This window comes from Arachis hypogaea, chromosome 6 (genome assembly GCF_003086295.3).
Source record: "Arachis hypogaea cultivar Tifrunner chromosome 6, arahy.Tifrunner.gnm2.J5K5, whole genome shotgun sequence".
Lineage (NCBI taxonomy): Eukaryota > Viridiplantae > Streptophyta > Magnoliopsida > Fabales > Fabaceae > Arachis > Arachis hypogaea.
Window position 1 is genome coordinate 25,828,823 of NC_092041.1, and position 18,553 is coordinate 25,847,375.

Here is an 18,553-nt window from a genome sequence, read left to right on the forward strand (position 1 = left end):
TCCTACTTTAACAAGTAAATCCTCAACAACACCCACGAGTAATTTAATAGAAAGATCAGCAAGTTGAAGAGAAATACGAGTGGGTTTTACCTCCTCAATTTGAAGCTTTTTCATTATTGAAAGTGGAATTAGATTGATGCTAGCTCCAAGGTCACATAAAGCTCTCTGAATGGTGATATCTCCAATGGTTCAAAGAATGAAAAAGCTTCCTGGGTCTGGCATCTTCTCAGGAAGGTTGTGTTGAATAATGGCACTACATTCCTTGGTTAACACCACGGTTTCTTGTTCCTTCCAATTCCTCTTGTGGGTCAACAATTCTTTCATAAATTTAGCATAGAGAGCCATTTGCTCCAGAGCCTCTTCAAAGGAGATATTGATTTGTAGCTTCTTGAAGACATCTAAAAATTTAGAAAACTGCTTTTCTTTTGAAGCCTTCTGAAGTCTCTGAGGATATGGCATTTTGGCTTGTATTTAGGAGCCTTTGGCAATGTAGGATACGTGTCCAGAGAGTCAGGGAATGGGTTGTCTGCACGCTTTGGAGGGGGGCGTGCTCCACTTCTTCCTTTTTCTCCTCTGGAGCCTTCTTTTCAACTAGCTCTTCTTTAGCCCTTGTCTCAGAGCTAGCTGTTTTACCACTTCTCAATTGAATAACCTTGCAGTCTTCTCTTGGGTTCACCACTATATCACTTGGAAATGTACTTGCAGACCTCTCAGGTATTTGCTTGCTCAGCTGACCCATTTTCACTTCCAAGTTTCTAATGGAGGCTCTGGTTTCCTACATAAAACTCCTCATCGTCTCCCAATTAGAATCTTCCTTGGATTTAGAGTTAGCCTGCTGAGGCTGAGATTGGCAGTTATTGTAACTGTTTTGTTGGAAACTGCCCTGAGAGTTATTGTTGAGATTATGAGGTCTCTGGGGTTGGTCCCTCCACCCAAAATTTGGGTGATTTCTCCATCCTTGATTGTATGTCTGAGAGTATGGGTCATTATTGGGATTTCTAGAACTACTCCTCATGTAATTGACCTGTTCAAAAGAGGATTGAGCATAATCATAGGTGTCATTCTGCACAAAATGTCCTGCCATGTCATAAGAGATCTATTGAGGTGGATTATGGGTGTTGATAGCTGAGACTTGCATGCCACCCATGTGTTGAGTAAGTAGATTTATTTGCTGAGCCATAAGCTTGTTTTGAGCAAGAATAGCATTAAGAGTTTCCACTTCCATGACACCCTTCTTCTGAGGAGCCTCAGAGTTCACAGGATTCCTATTAGATGAGTATAAATATTGGTTGCTAGCAACCAATTCAATAAGCTCAATAGTCTCCTCCGGTGTCTTCTTCTTGTGCAATGAACCTCCTGCAGAATTATCTAGGCACATCTTGGACATTTCACCCAAGTCTTCATAAAAGATGTCTAGTTGAGTCCATTTGGAGAACATGTCCGGAGGGCATTGCCTAGTCAGTAGCTTGTATCTCTCCCAAGCTTCATACAAAGTCTCACCATCCTTCTGCTTGAAGGTCTGAACCTCCATCCTAAGCTTAGTCAGCTCTTTTGGTGGGAAAAATTTTGTGAGAAACTCAGTAACCACCTTGTTCCAAGTATCCAGACTTTCCATGGGTTAGGAATCTAGCCATAGCTTTGCTCCATCCCTTAGAGCAAACGGGAAGAGCATGAGTTTGTACACATCTGGGTTCACTCCATTTGTCTTCACAGTATCACAAATTTGCAGAAAACTAGAAATCAACTAATTTGGCTCTTTGTGGGGAAGACCGTGATACTGGCAGTTTTATTGTACCACAGTGACCAGTTGAGGCTTCAACTCAAAGTTGTTCGCAGCAATAGGATGCACCACGATGCTTTTTCCATAAAGATCTGCATTAGGAGAAGAGTAAAAGCCAAGCACTCTCCTCTGTTGCTCATTCCCATTCGGGTTTGCCCCATTGGCATTATCAGTATTATTCGGATCCATAGTGGATTCTGTAGCCTTGTAAAGCCTTGCTTGTTGTAAACGCCGCCTGAAAGTCCTTTTGGGTTTAGGATCAAGGTATAAAAGATGTTCTTTGTCTCTGTTCCTGTGCATAAACAAGCAGAAAACAAGAAAAGATAGGAATCTCTATGTCAGAGTGTAAAAAATTCCCAGTGAGGTAATCTATGTAAAATAATAAAATAAAAAATACTAAATAATAAATAGATAACACCAAACATAATTTCAGAAATTAAGAAAAATATTGGTGCTATTTATTTATTAAAATATTTATTTATTATTTTTTTTGAAAATTTATTTTTTTTAAATAGATTTTAATAAAATTAAAAATAAAACGCCTAATCTAAGCAATCAAACAACTAATAGTTGTTAATCACTATCAATCCCCGGCAATGGCACCAAAAACTTGATGCTGTATTTTACAACCCACAATACTAACCGGCAAGTGCACCGGGTCGTACCAAGTAATACCTTACGTGAGTAAGGGTCGATCCCACGAGGATTGATGGATCAAGCAACAATAGCGTTTGATAGGATTAGTTAGGCAAGCAGAAAATGGTTTTGAGATATTCAAAGAGCATTAAACAGTACTTTAAGAATTTTAAAAAGCAAGCAGTAATGAGTTGGGAATAAAATAATTGAGAAAGCAATTAAGGTTTCAGAGTTATCTAATTTTCGGATTAAATTTTATTACTAATTAATTTAATCATGCAAGATTTAATTTCATGGAAAACTATATGTGACTAGACCCTAATTCCTTACACCTTCCTAGTCTCCTCTAAAATTCATTAATTGCCAATTCCTTAGTCAATTAATTCCAATTAGAGGGTGAGGATCAATTTCTAATTTATATGCCAAAAGAATCCTAATTATCTACAAATAAGGAAATTATATGTCACGTATCCCATTAATTACAAACAATTAGAAATTCAGTATAATATGTTTTCAAGATGTTGTTCAAGTAAAGAGCTTTTCCAAGTTTTACAAGAACTCAGTTAGAACATGGGTCATACTTTCGTTCCACCCATATTCATAAAATAAAGAACGAAAACAATTATTGAAATATAAATCTAAACATGAATTAAATTAAAAATATCAAACGAATCAATCCATGAAAATAGACAGAGCTCCTAACCTTAACAATAGAGGATTTGTTGTTCATGGTTCAGAGAAAAAAAATAAGGGTTCTGGTAACAATTCCGTCCCCTGTTTAAATGTACAGAGTTTCTATTTATAACTAATCCTAATAAATTTAAAATCTAATTATCTACAAAAAATATCTTTTCCTAAAAGATAAGATTCAAATTTAAAATTCAAATTAATTAACTACTCCTCATCTTGTAACGTGGGGACCACTTGGCTTTATTGGATCTGTGCCTAACTTGGGTGCTAAAGTGGAGCCCAAAAATCACCCCTCAGCGTTTTCTGCGTAATTGCAGATCGCGCATGTGACGCGTCCGCGTCGTCCATGCGCTCGTGTCATTTGTGCAGATTCCAGTCCACGCGTTCGCGTCAGGCACGCGATCGCGTCATTGCGATTTCTCCATTCTGCACGGTTGCGTGAGCCATGCGTCTGCGTCGATCTTCACTGGTCATCTCTTTAGTTTTTTCTTTTTCTCTGCAGAAACTTCATCAAATCCCTCCGAATGCTACCTAAAATAAATAAAATTGCACAAAACTCAAAATAGCATCCATAGTGGCTAAAATATAATTAATTCTTAATTAAACTCAACAAACTAGATGCAAATTCACTAGGAAAAGATAGATACGATGCTCACGCATCAAACTCACATCCCATCAAGAGGAGCAGTTGCTTAGTGTGTTGAGAAGACACAAGAAAGCAATTGAATGGAGCCTGGCGGATATAGTAGGCATCAGCCCTCAAGTTTGTGAGCACATAATATTTTTAGAAGAGGGAACAAGGCCTGTTTGTCAACCCCAAAGAAGACTGAACCCCACCGTCTTGGAGGTTGTCAAGAAAGAAGTGACCAGACTGCTGGAAGCAGATATCATCTACCCCATCTCAGATAGCGAATGGGTCAGTCCAGTGCAAGTGGTGCCCAAGAAGTCTGTAGTCACAACAGTAAAGAATGAGCAAGGAGAGCTCATAGCAACTAGAGTGCAGAACTCCTGGAGGGTGTGCATTGACTATAGGTGCCTCAACCAGGCCACTCATAAGGATCACTATCCCCTGCCATTCATTGATTAAATGATGGATCGCCTGTCAGGTAAATCGCATTACTACTTTTTAGATGGTTACACAGGCTATTTTCAGATTCATATAGCACCTGAAGATCAGGAAAAAACTACTTTTACAAGTCCCTTTAGTACTTATGCTTACAAGAGGATGCCTTTTGGCTTATGCAATGCACCAGCTACTTGCCAAAGGTGCATGATGAGTCTTTTCTCTGATCTTATTGAGAATTGTATGGAAGTTTTCATGGATGATTTTAGCGTATATGGTGATTCCTTTAGCCTTTGCTTGGATAGTTTATCTAGAGTGTTAGATAGGTGCGTTAGATCAAACCTTGTTTTGAATTTTGAAAAGTGTCATTTTATGGTCCAACAAGGTATTATTCTAGGACATGTTGTCTCTAATACTGGTATTTCTGTAGATTCAGCAAAGGTAAATGTTATTTCTAGTTTACCTTACCCCTCCTCCGTGAGGGAAGTCCGTTCGTTCCTTGGTCATGCAGGTTTCTACCTAAGATTCATCAAGGACTTTAGTAAGGTAGCTTTACCTTTATCTAGACTGCTACAGAAGGATGTTGAATTTGAGCTGAGTGGGGACTGTATGGAAGCGTTTGATAATCTGAAGATCGCCTTGACTCAAGCTCCAATAGTGAGAGGACCAGACTGGAGCCAGCCCTTTGAGATTATGTGTGATGCCTCCAACCATGCTGTAGGAGCGGCGCTGGCCCAGCGCACAGGTAAGGATCCTTTTGTAATTGCATATGCTTCAAAGACCCTAGATGCTGCTCAGTCTAGTTACACTACCACTGAAAAAGAGCTTTTAGCTATTGCTTTTGCTCTGGATAAATTCCGAGTCTATTTACTTGGTACTAAAGTGGTAGTGTACTCAGACCATGCAGCTCTAAAAGATTTATTAGCTGAAAAAGAGTCCAAACCAAGGCTAATAAGTTAGATACTGCTACTGTAAGAATTTAATTTAGAAATTAAGGATAGGAGTGGCTCTCAGAATTTAGTGGCAGACCACTTAAGTCACCTTGAGCACATCAAGCATGACTCCACTCCTATCAATGATGATTTTCCATTTGATAGCTTGCATGCAGTATCTGAAGTAGTTCCTTGGTATACACCTGTAGCTAATTATCTAGTTAGTCATACCTTCCCTCCCAATTTTACTAAGCATCAGAGGGACAAGCTAAAAAGTGAGTCCAAATATTATATTTGGGATGATCCATATTTATGGAGGTATGGTGCTGACCAGATAATTAGAAGATGTGTGCCTCAATCAGAATTCTAGTCCATTTTAGAGGCCTGTCATTCCTCTGAGAGTGGTGGACATTTTGGCCCTCAAAGAACAGCTAGAAAAATTTTAGACTGTGGATTCTAGTGGCCTACTCTTTTTAAAGATGTTGCTGCCTTCTGTAAATCTTGTTCCCTATACCAGAGGTTTGGTAATATATCCAAGAGAGATGAGATGGACCAACAAATTATGCTGTTTTGTGAGATTTTTGATGTTTACGGTATTGACGTCATGGGTCCATTTCCCAACTCTAGCGGTTTCTTATATATATTGTTAGCTGTAGATTATGTTTCCAAATGGGTTGAAGCAATTCCCACCCGTACTGATGATGCTAACACTGTTGTCTCCTTTGTTAGAAATCATATTATCTGTCGCTTTGGATCACCACGAGCCATCGTGAGTGATCAGGGCACCCATTTTTGTAACAGGAGACTGACCGCTCTACTGAAGAAGCATGGTGTTATTCACAAGGTAGCAACTGCTTATCCCCCGCAGACTAACAGACAAGCAGAGATGTCTAACAGAGAGATAAAGCATATCCTGGAGAAGATAGTCAAGCCTCATAAGAAGGACTGGAGCACCAGGCTACAAGATGCACTTTGGGCATACCGGACAGCATACAAGACACCTATAGGGATGAGCCCATTCCGCTTAGTTTATGGAAAGGCCAGTCACCTCCCAATCGAGATAGAGCACAAGGCATTCTGGGCGGTAAGAGAAATCAACATGGGATTTGAGAAGGCCGGAGCTGAAAAGAAGATGCAACTACAAGAATTAGAGAACTTTCGCCTAGAAGCGTATGATAACTCCAGGCTGTACAAAGAGAAAATGAAGGCTGTGCTTGACAACCACATTAAAAGGAGAGAGTTCAGACCTAGGGAATTAGTTTTCCTCTACAACTCCAGACTAAGGCTCATGCCAGGCAAGTTGAGATCAAGATGGGAAGGTCCCTATAGAGTAGAAAAGGCAGAGCCATACAGAGTCTTTCACCTAAGTCATCCTTCAAGCTCCAAATTTATAATGGTCAATGGACATCGCTTAAAGCTGTATCATGGCGAGAAGATGAAGAAAAGCAAGGAGCTAGAGATCTTCCTCTTGGAGGACCCACCCACAGCAGACGACTGAGCTAGTGGACCGTCCAACTTAAGGACGTTAAAGAAAAGTGCTGGGTGGGAGACAACCCACCATGGTATGATCATTCCATTCTCTCTTTTTAGCTTTATTTAGTGACTCTTCTCATTATTCTGCATATACTCTGCATTTACATCTGCATATTTGCATATAAAAAAAACGAGGAGATCGACGCACCAGCGCCTAGTGCGCATCCGCGTCCTTTGTGAATGTGAATTAGGTGAGTTTGAACAGAGAGTCGTGCGGGAGCTGGGCTGGATACGTGCCTTAGGCACCTTCCATCCCACACGATGTGTACTGTATGCGTGTGCGCCGTTGCCTCTCTAGGCGATCCGCGCGAACGCAGGCAGTACGCATCCGCGTCGATGTCAAAATCGACGTAAAGCTTGTTTGGCCAAAAAGTTGTGCTGGGCTGGGGCAGGTACTGTGCTAGAAGCACAAACTGACCCGCGCGTACGCGCACCTGGCGCATACGCGTCCCTTCCCCTCTGCGCAACGCACGCGAACGCATGCAGTGTGCGTCCGCGTCGGTTACGCCGTATTACTCACTCTTTCGCCGCCCAGTTTTCATTCTTTCTTCCTCCCATATTCTAATTCTATCTTTCCCAATCCTTATTTCTTTCTTCCTCCTTTCTTCTTCTTTCTTCTTCTTCTCTCTGTATCTTCTCTATCTTCTCTATCTTCTTCTTCTTCCCCTCCTCTCACTTCTTTCTCACTTACATCATCCATTATCTCCCTCTTTCATCCTCTTCTCAAGGTTCTCTCTTTCTATTTTCGTTTTCTTCTTCTTCTCTTTATTTCTCTTTGTATTATTTTCCTTGGTGCTATAACTCTATTTGGGTAACTACTTTCTTCTAATTATTTGTGATTATTATTATGGAGTTATTTGACAATTAATATTAATTAATTTTGGGATACTTGCATGTTCCAATTTAATTCTTTTCCTATCATGTAAGACATGCATGCTAAGTGTTTGTAAAAAAGCCCGTATGGCATTGTGTATTCTTAAATATTCCATTCTTCTACTCTAATGCTTGTTTTTCACAACATCCTCATATTATTTTATTAGTTAATTATAATTGTCAATACAAACGTGATTGTTAGTCTGTTACGAGTGATAATACATTCTTTGCAATTACTGCTTGATCTATGCTACTCATGCCTTTGCCGGCATGCCAATAAACATCTTGCATTTAATTGCCTTCATCTTTCTTGCTATATTTCCATTGATGTACTAATTACATGAAGTCGTGACCATGTGTTTACCAATTTGACTGGGACGACGTTCTCAGAACTATAGCACTACCTGGCAGCTCATGGATCTATGGTTACCATCGATCCCGTCCTAAGAGCATATTGGCTTCCGTACTAACCTTGGAGGCTCACGTGTGGACACAGATTATGTCCCACTACGTCTTCCCGAGCACTCACGAGTCCTTCTTCACTGCAGACATGGCTGTTCTCATCTGGTGTATCCTTACGGACCAGCCTTTCAACTTACCAAGACACATCCGGCAAGCCATGGGACACGTACAGATTGCGGGCAACTTACCTTTTCTCGCCTTGGTTTCAGATTTGGTCTCAGCAGCCAGAGTCCCCTATAGAGCTAGAAACACCAAGGCCATGAGTGGGAAATACATCAGACCTGCGGTAGCCACTACTAGCCGGATTGAAGACTCGACCAGAGATATCCCTTCTCCTTCCACATCACAAGCACCTTCAACAAATCAGCTGCTCCTTCAGATACTACAGAGGTTGGACCGCATGGAGCGCCATCACAAGCGCCAATTTACGTACCTCAAGGAGCTGATTGTTGGCAACCACCCACCCACAGAAGAACCAGACTCTCCGGACTCCACTTCAACTACCAGCACCGGGAGCTCAGACGCACCCGACTGTGGAGATGCTGTTACCAGCCCCCTTTTGTTCCTGACTGATGGCACCAAGGATAGTACCAAGCTTTAAGTGTGGGGAGGTCAGTCAATACCTGAGTTCCAGAGGTAACTTCTCTTTCTCCTAGCACCAGTAGATACATTTTCTTTTTGTTTAGATAGAATAGATTGCATAGTAATAATTAGTTGCATGTATACTCTGCTTGGTTGAAAAATAATAAGTTCTTTTCAAAGATCCTATTTTTGAAAAATTTCACTATTTCAAACCAAAATTCTATGTTAAACTTGTTTAAAAATTATAATTTGGAACATGGTTTTAGAGCTAGAACACACAACTCAGTGAGATTTTGAGCCTAATTGTATGGTTACATTATTTGACCATAATTTTTATTCTTGTGTGTTTTCTCTCCTCTATGATTGCAATCTATGGTTTGTTCCATTCTATATGTCCATTATTTAATGTATTCATGCATATGTATGATTGAGGCCATTATTGTTATTAGCTCACTATCCCAAACAGCCTACTATTCTAATTACCTTTGTTCACCCCCCTTTGAGCCTTTTAATTCCCTTTTGTTCTTTATATTACCACATCACTAGCCTTAAGCGGAAAAATAAGTAATTATCCCAATTGAATCTTTGTCTAGCTTAAGATAGAGATTGTGTATCAAACTAAATGTGGGGAAACTATGGAAACTCGGGTTAATAAGAATGTATGTTAATTGATAAATATCTAAGGTCTGAATGCTACTCATGTGAAATTATGAAAACCAAATGCATTGATGCTATGATGCTTTCAAAAAAAAGGAAAAAATAATAAAATAATAAAATATTTTTGCATGTTTCAAGTTTAAGTTTAGGGGAATGAAAGCACCCCAAGTGATAAGTTTAATAAAAAGAATCAATGCGTATGAGGTTAAATAAAAAGAACATTTAAATGCATGAGTAGATGCAACATACAAAGTGAGATTATGGGTATTTAGGCATGATTTTAGAAGCATAGGAAATGTGGGTGTGTTAGGTGAGAACTTAGGATAATTAAGGATTCAATTTTCAGCTCACTTAGCCATACATGTGTCCTCACCCTTACCTAAGCCCCATTACAACCTTAAGAAAGACCTCATGATGTTTGCATGTGTGTATTAAACATTTGTTGATTGGTTAGATGAAGAACGAATTTTAGAAAGCATGAATGGAGGAGACTAAAGTGCATTACCCTATACACCTGAGTGACTAGGGTGCATACACGCTCCTAGTGAGGGTTCAAGCTTGACTCTATGTTCCCGACTTTCATGGGCTATCTTCTCACAAGTGTACTTATTCTTATTGTGTGATTTGGATTAGTGGAATTTGATTTCTGTTTGTCTTGGAAGACTTGTTTATTTTCTTAACTAAGTAGGCATGGACATTTCATCATATAGTTGCATTCATATACATAGGTTGCATTGCATGAGTCTTACTTTCCCTATTCACTCTTTTTGTCTCCTTGAGCTTAGCATGAGGACATGCTAATGTTTAAGTGTGGGGAGTTTGATAAACCACTATTTTATGGTTTATCTTGTGCTAATTTGAGTGATTTTTTATCAACTCATTACTCACTTATTCATATGATTTGCATGATTTTACAATTCCTTCCCACTTTTACCTTATGGTTGAAAACTTACTTCCTAGACATCTAAATTATATGTTTTCAATTCCCCTTTTATACTATTTGATGCCATGATCTGTGCGTTAAGTGTTTTCAGGCTTTATAGGGCAGGAATGGCTTAGAGGATGGAAATGAAGCTTGCAAAAATGAAAGGAATGAAAGGAAATAAAGAAGCTGACCAGCGAGGAGCGGCGCGGGCATGCACCTAGGGCGCACGCGCACATCAGCGCATCCACACATCGACGCGCACGTGCACCTGGCGCGGATGCGCAACAAGCAAAAAGCACAATTGACGCGCGTGCGCACCTGGCGCGCACGCGTGACATGCGCGACCTGCAGAAATCACTGGGGGCGATTTCGGGCCAGTTTTAGACCCAGTTTTCGGTCCAAAAATATAGACTAGAGCCATGGAACAGCAGAGACTCGAGACACATTCTCATTCTGCATAGTTTTAGTTTAGTTTTTGAATCTAGAGAGAATTCCACTTCTTCCTCTAGGTTTTCTTCACATTCATAGTTTTAGAGTTTTAGTGCTTTGCTTTGGATATTGAGAAGATTCATTACCTCCGTTGGAGCTTCATCATTCTAGTTTGTTTCTCTATTCCTTTACTCTTTAATTGCCCATTGACTCTGTTTAGATAAGTATGTTCATGATTTTGGAATTTATTAATGTAAAGAACCATTTTTACTTTTAATTAATTTTTAGTTATTAATTATCATGTCTTCCTTTTATTCCTCTCTGAATTCTGTGAAAGTTATATTCATGATAATGGAGTAGTTCCCTAACTTGATTGGGAGTTGATTAAAAGGAAAACCTTGAGTTGGAATACTCAAGTGTTAATATTAATTGGAAGTTGTTGGCTAATTCTCCTGTCTTCGACTCTAATCCTTTCTTAGGAAAGGATTAGGACGCAAGCAATAGGATTAGTTTGAGAGTTACTTGACTTTCCCTTATTATATAAGGGATAACTAAGTCGGATAACAACCCTTTTATTATTACACTTAGGAAAATTCAACAGGGATGTCAAGGCTTTTATTTGCATTACATAAATTTTCAATCATTTATTTCTCTGTTTCTCAAACTCAAATTTCTTGGAAAACCTCTGATTAATAAAATAATACCCTCTCTGCAACTCGTTGGGAGACGACCTGGGATTCATACTCCCAGTATTTTATTTCTAAATTTTGTGACAACCCCTTCTAAATTGATATGCGGCAACTTCATTGGTTAAGAGCTATACTTGCAACGTTTTTCTCTTTATAAACTCTTGATCGGTGAAATTCCGTATGTCAAATACCCTATATAAAAAGTAAGTTTCTTGGAAATTTCATTAAATTGACTAACATATATTCTATATATGTATATAGTGTGATTGGATGGAAAATGTCGAAAATCCTAAGTTTAACTCCTAATTTCAATCAAACCAAAATAGCAAGTATATAGGAAACCAAACTTAGGTGCAATCATCACATCATCCCAAATCTCAATCAAGACAAAGAACAAAAAAAAAACATATGTATAAGCCAAAATTAAGAGCAAAATGTCAAAATATGCATAACTACTATATAATACTAAGTTATGTACAAGCAAAATTAAAAAGTGCAATAAACTAAGTAAAATGTTTCTCAAAAGGATAAAATATATACAAAGTACCAAAAAAAAAAAAGAAACTACACTAAAAGTGTTCGGAAATGAAGATTGTCACCCAAGATGCGCTCTAAATTTGGACAACCTCCCCACACATAAAATGTAGCACCGTCCTCGGTGCTCACGATCATGCGGAGTGGAAGGAGTCGTCACTGTGTCACCTCCACCTTCAGCTGGTGGGTTAGGCGATAGAGTGGCTGCAAGAGTGATGGTGGTGCTGAAAAGAAAAGAGCTAAGTTACAAAACAGCATATGAAGTGAACAGATAATAAAAATTTGAATGGAAGCATACATGAGAATCAAATTAAATCAAACACAAACAACTTCCAATCAAATTCAGGAAATGAGGAAAGCTAACTTGCTTGTTTATCAAAGAATAAAAGAAGGAAGGAGCATTGTTACTATGCACAAAGAGAAAGAAAACAATTAACAGTTAAAAGTTAATGTTAGTTGAAAAGTAAAAAGAAAGTTAAAAAGTTAAAAGTTATGTTAGTAAAAAGGAAAATGGTTAATTGAAAGTGAAAAGAAAAGTTAGATGAAAAAGACAAGCAAAGTTAAAAGTTAGGGAAAGTAAAAGAAAAATTAGTTGAAAAGGAAACAAAGGTAGACACCCAAGTGAAAAGAAGGGAAAAATTAGCTAGAGAAATGAAAACAAGCAAAAATTCAAAAGTTAGGTGCATAGTCAAAAGTTCCTTAAACCCAAAAGGTTTCAAAAAAGTTAAAAACAAGCAAGTCTCTATTCACTTCTCAAAAGTTCAAGATGCCAAAACAAGTGATGCCATGTATGTGTAGAGCACATAATCAAGTAAATATCAATCACAAGTAGATTGGCATAAGTTGAAGCAATTTGGTGTTGGCAAGTTAAAACTATTGAGAATAAGTTACTCAAGGAACATTCAAACACCAAATTCCAATGAAGCATAAAAGTCACAAGTTGAAACAAGAATTGAAAACCTCATGATCTGTGACTTAATGTAAGTTAGGCATGAATAAAATGAATCAAATCGGCCACACAGATTAAAAACCTTCAAACTTGTGAGTTTATGCAAAAGAGGCTCAAATTTCCCAAAGAATTTCAAGTTTATGGTCAATTTGAAAATTCACTTGAACTATTCCATGCATAGAAGTAAATTATCATCACAAGTAAGCAAAGAAAGTTAGAAGCATGACCAAAATTGTCAAAGAAGTTCTTGAGGAGTTTTCCAAAACCATTTAGCAAACAAGATTCTATTTGACACAGAAATCCCTTAAATAGAATATTGTTGCACCAAATAAAACAATGTCATTTAATGAAACACGGTTAGGAAAAATCGGGCAGCATTTCAGCAGTAACTTGGCCTATTTTCCCAATTCAACCAATCAATTCAACTTCCTATGAATTCATTGACAATTAAACTCAAAAAATCATATATGACTTCATAGGAAATAAGCAATTGAGCCAATATACAGCAGCAAAACATGAATAAGCAATGAGTAGCAATAACCAATTAAACAACCAGCAGCAATGAGCAAATAATGGCTCAAGATACAGCACCAGAACAGTAATAATGAACAATCCAGCAGCAATATCTCAGCAAAACAGCAGGAGCACAACAGTTTATCCATAAATTCAACAGAAAATCAATCAAGCCAAACTAAACGAATTCAGCAACAGATTTATCAATAAAACCAATCTCAGTTCAGCAACCATCATCTATGACAACACAAACAACAATAACTCAGCAGCATTATCCATCAACAACAAATCAGAAATTTAGCATTAATGAAAGGAAACATTAGCAGCCTATTGCAGCAGTTCAGCAGAAAATCAATGCAACCAAGTAGCAATTGATAACCCAAATTCAAATTAAAGCCATTTAACCCAATTTTCAGCAACCTTTCAACAAAACAAGCATTCTTTTAACATCAATTCACAAAAATTCACTAAGAATGACACAAAAAATTGTAGCATATTCCAGCAATTCAATCAGAAAATTCAAATCAGAATCAGTGATTTCACATCATAAATGAGCAACCCGAACAGTAATATTCATCAGCAAACAGAATTTTTCCAACACTTGCAGCTAAAATCAAAATCCAATAAACTAAACTAACCTATCCTAACAACCTAGAGGGAAGTAGAGGGATGTCGGCCCAGAGGTGGCGGCTTCAACAGTGGGGCAGGCAGAAGCGGCAGCGGTCAGGACGCAGCTCAATGGAAACAGGGGCTTGCCCTGTTCTGAGTGTCCCATGCAGTACAGAGAAACAGGGGAGACAGGAGTCCCTGTTCTGGCCTTCAATACAGAATAAGGAGAATGGAGCTGGGGTTGGAGCTCGTGTGTGGAGGCGGAGACAGGAGGAAGGGAAGGTTGCGAGAAGGGTAATGTCGCGATGACTGGAGGCTGGTTCAGGGTCAAGCTTGGGTACCGCGAAGAGGAGGGTCGCGGGGTGGGCTCGGCTGAGGTGAGAAGAGGGGAAGAAGCACAGAAAGGGGCGCGGCAGTGTGGGTTGTGGTCGGCGGCAAAAACGGAAGGCGACGGTGGTCCTGTGCTGTGATGCTGGTGACGCGGAGGTGATTATAAACGACACGGACAGAGGGGTTAGGGTTTGGACGGGTGGAGAGCTCGGGTGTGGCAATGGTGGAATCGCGGAGGTGAGGCGTCGAAACAGTGAAGGTGTTGAGGCGCGCGTTGGGTGGTCACTGAAGGTTCAGTCGCCCTAGGCGGCTCTAGGGTTCGGACAGGGGAAAGATGGAGGGGCGGAAGAAGAAGAAAGAGAGAGATGTGGTGGCTCTGTGTCGGAGGTTGGAGGCTACGATAGTTCGGTCATGGGTCAGTGGTGAGGGAAAGAGAAAAGAGGAGAGGAAGAAGAAAAGAGAAAGGGTTGCGGCTGGGTGGTCACGACGCCATCGACTGTTGAGTGCCGCGGCGGTAGCAGAGGAGAGGAGAAGGAAACAGGGGTGAGAAGGCGGCGGGCGAGAGGAAGAAGAGAGGGGGAAAGGGGACGGCAGTTCGGTTGTCGCCGGTCGTCAGGAGTGGTGGCGGGTGGTTCGACGCTGGTGATTCTGGTGGTTGGAGAAGTTGAAACGAAGAAGAGGAGGGCTTATGGTGGCTCAGAGAATAGGAAAAGAGAAGGGAAGGAAGAGTAGGGGGATGCGGACTCACCAACTGTTCGTGCGGGTGCTCCCAGAGAAGGGGGTGAATTGGGGTGCGTACACACCAAAATTCGTGCGTAGGCATAGACATGAAAATGGGCCATTGTGCATATGCACACGCTGTGCGAAAGAGGGCGTGTATGAGAGTCTGCTATGCACTAGTACGCACACGCACAGAGTGAATATTTTTTTAAAATAGGATTTAACCCAACATTTTATTATGCATATAAACAAAAAATTAACAAAAATATATACATTAACTTTAAAATTAATCTAAAATTTTATTTTTTAAATTAAAATCATAGACTATTCAAAGCACTTTTAATATGCACAAACAAAAATCTATCCAAATTCAACTATCCAAAAATTGATTAAAAAAAATTTAAACATACAACTCAAGTCAAAAAGATAATTTAAACAAGATTACTAACCATTCACATATACATTTTAAAACAAAAATATATTAGAACAAGCTAACAACCAAGAGACATATTTACAAGCAAAAATAAGCAGCCAATCAAAAACAAACTATTCACATATTCACATATTAACAATAGCCAACAATGTAACACCATTGCAATCTCCGACAACGGCGCCAAAAACTTGATGATTTGTTGGGTTAGGAATTTTTCGCAAAATTAGAATTGGTATTATAAGTATAGTTCCAAACCCAACAATTGACCAATATCAGATTTTAATCTAAAAATGCCACAATCAATACAAAAATAACTAGGAGTTTTAAGTCTCGGGTCGTCTTCCTTAAGAGTTGCAATTAAGTGTAATATTATCGGCTATTAGGGGAGATTGGGGTTGGATGGTGGCAATTGGCAAGAAATTTAAAGGAGGCAAGAAATTTAAATAGCAAGAAATGTCAATAGCATGCAAGAAAATAAATGGGAAGCAATTAAAGCAATGAAAATAGAAATTTAGAGTGTAAAAAGAGCTCTTGGTGAGAATTGGGTAATTAAGGCTTGCTATCATAGTTGTGGACCACAAATATGGTAATTGTGTGGAATTAATTCCAATTAGTCAATTCTACATCGAGGATAAGTCAACTAGGTATAATTAATCTCAATCCCTAAGTCCTAAGTCAACACTATTTATGGGTCACTTAGAGTCAAGGAAAACCAAATTAATTAACAATCTTCACACAATGTGGAATGGACATCCACCACTCAAGTTCACCTAAACCACACAAATTTCCAACCAAGAGTGTGAAAACTAGGCTAAAACCAATCCAAACATTTTATCAAACACTTGGGGCATGAAAATAAAGCGTAGTAAAATAACAAGGAAAATAAATTCTACAACTACTAAAAACAAGGAAAGTAAGAATAACAACTCAATTAAACAATAAAGAAGCATGAAACATAAATTTGCATTAAATGTAAATTAAAGTAACAAGAGTACAAATACATAAAAGTGACAAAAATGGAGAAAATGACAAGATAAGCTAAGAAAATTAAGACAAGAAAACAAGGAAAGGTAGAAGGAAGTAGACTAAAACAAGAATTAAAAAGAAAAATTGAAAGGAAAGTAAACTAAAAATCCTAATTTCTAGAGAGAATGGGAGCTTCTCTCTTTAGAAAACAACTTACATAATGCTAAACTAACCCTAATTTCTCCCCTCTTTCACATGGAGTGAGGCCCTCTTACATATAGGAAGAATCAGCTTCAGAAAGTCCAAAAACTAGGCTCTGGAGGCCCAAAAATCTCCCCCAGCGATTTTCATTAAGTGAGTCCCGTGCTGGGACGTGTGCGTACGCACACATGCTGATTTTCTTCTTGTGCGTATGCACGGGATGTTGTGCGTACGCACAAATGGCTTTGTGGTTCTTGTACGTACGCACAGTCGTTTGTGCGCACACACACTCCAATGTGTGTTTTTCTTTTGTTTTCTTCATACTTTCTCCTTTTGTATATGCTTCCTTCCACTTTTACCTTGCCAAACTTGTCTCTAGGACTTAAAATCACTCAACAAACATGTCATGGCATCGAATGGCATAAAAATGGGATTAAAATCCCTAATTTAAGATAAAAATAGCATATTTTCACAATTAGGCACAATTTAGAGAAAAAAACACAAAAGCATGCTATTTACATGAATAAATGTGGGTTTATGTGATGAAATTCACTCAAATTAAACCAAAATATATCGTCAAATATGAATTCATCACCTGGTGAGCAGTTTTTCGATCCAACCTAGCAAGTCTAAATTTTATAATAATGAGTAAAGGTTTAGAGTTTTTTTATTTATTTTTAGTTTTTTTTAAATCAACAAGAAAACAAAAACTTTTCATCATTTTTAGAAAAGAATAAAAATAAAAGTACTACCTCATTTTTAGTTGAGTTTAATTTAGAAGACATTATAAAACATTTTACACAATAATTTAAGTTTATTTATTCTTTTAAATGACTATTAACGTAATTAATATAAAAATTAATTATTTACTCTTTTGATAATCTAGTTACATAATTAGATATATGTATAAAATTACTGTTAATTTAGAGATAAAAACTAATTGGATTTTAGTTTAGAACTAATTTTTAAAATGATGTCCTAAATTCAAATTTTATTAGTAAAAAAATAAAATACTAGTTCAAAATATTGAATAATATTAATAAAAGAGTTGGTTTTCTAATATATCTATATATCTCGAAATTTAATTAAAATTATATAATGTAATTTTAATATTAGGCTTTTGGGTTTAGCGATAATTTTTGGTAATTTAATTTTAATATTAATAATGCCATCTTAGCTCAGCAGTAGAGCGCGTGGCTTTTAACCACGTGGTCTGATCCTATGTAAATAAAAAACAAAATATAGTAAAAAATTTAAAATTAAAAAATAAGTATTTTGTTAATTTTACTCTATCATAAATATTTTTATTTTATTTTTATATTAAAAAACTATTATTTTTGAATTTCAATAATTTATTAATTAATTCACATCTATTATACTATTATATACTACAAGTATTTATTGAAAAATAATATTAACAGATATTATATAATTATAAAAAAATAAGTGAATTTATAATCATGGTTAAATAAAAATATAATTAATTTAAGAATGAATGAGTTTATAACTAAAATTAAAATAAATTAAATAGAAGTAAATTATTTGCTGAAAAATATTTATATATATATATATATATATATATATATATATATATTAATTTGCATATACATTAATAATAAGCTTAATAGCTTGGTGGTTGTGAGTGTCATTTTTCTCCTTTACAAGCGTGTTCAAACCCCATCTTCCACATTTTGAAAAAATTTTGAAACTCAAATGGTTCGGTTGAACCGATCTTACCGAGTTTGACCAATTTTGACCAGATTTGACCGATTCGCACTGGTTCGTTGTCTTATGCAGTCAAATTATTAGACCGGACCAGCCTAGAATCTGGTTCACCAATTTTCTAGTCAAACCGATCGATCCGGTCTGGTTTTAGTAATAATGATTTTATCATTTTAGAATATAATTTTAATCACTAATATAAAATATATATTAGAATTCAAAATAAGTTTGTCATTTTGAAGTAAAGGTTTTTTATTAGATTTTACCATAATAACAGTTTATTTTGAAATAAATATGAAAACTGTTTGACAATAACTTTGTATAT

At 37.4% G+C, this 18,553-nt stretch overlaps 1 long non-coding RNA gene and 1 pseudogene across 1 annotated transcript; both read right to left on the reverse strand.

Moving 5' to 3' along the window:
• Positions 1–1,969, reverse strand: part of LOC112805471 (phosphatidylinositol N-acetylglucosaminyltransferase subunit P-like) — a 39,669-nt pseudogene extending 37,700 nt beyond the window's left edge.
• Positions 1,970–11,674: 9,705 nt separating this feature from the next.
• On the reverse strand, positions 11,675–15,110 carry LOC112696494 (uncharacterized). Its single transcript, XR_003150723.3, has 2 exons — positions 13,886–15,110; positions 11,675–12,009 (listed from the first exon to the last, which is right to left on the reverse strand). It is a non-coding gene; the product is annotated as an uncharacterized lncRNA (long non-coding RNA).
• Positions 15,111–18,553: the final 3,443 nt, after the last annotated feature.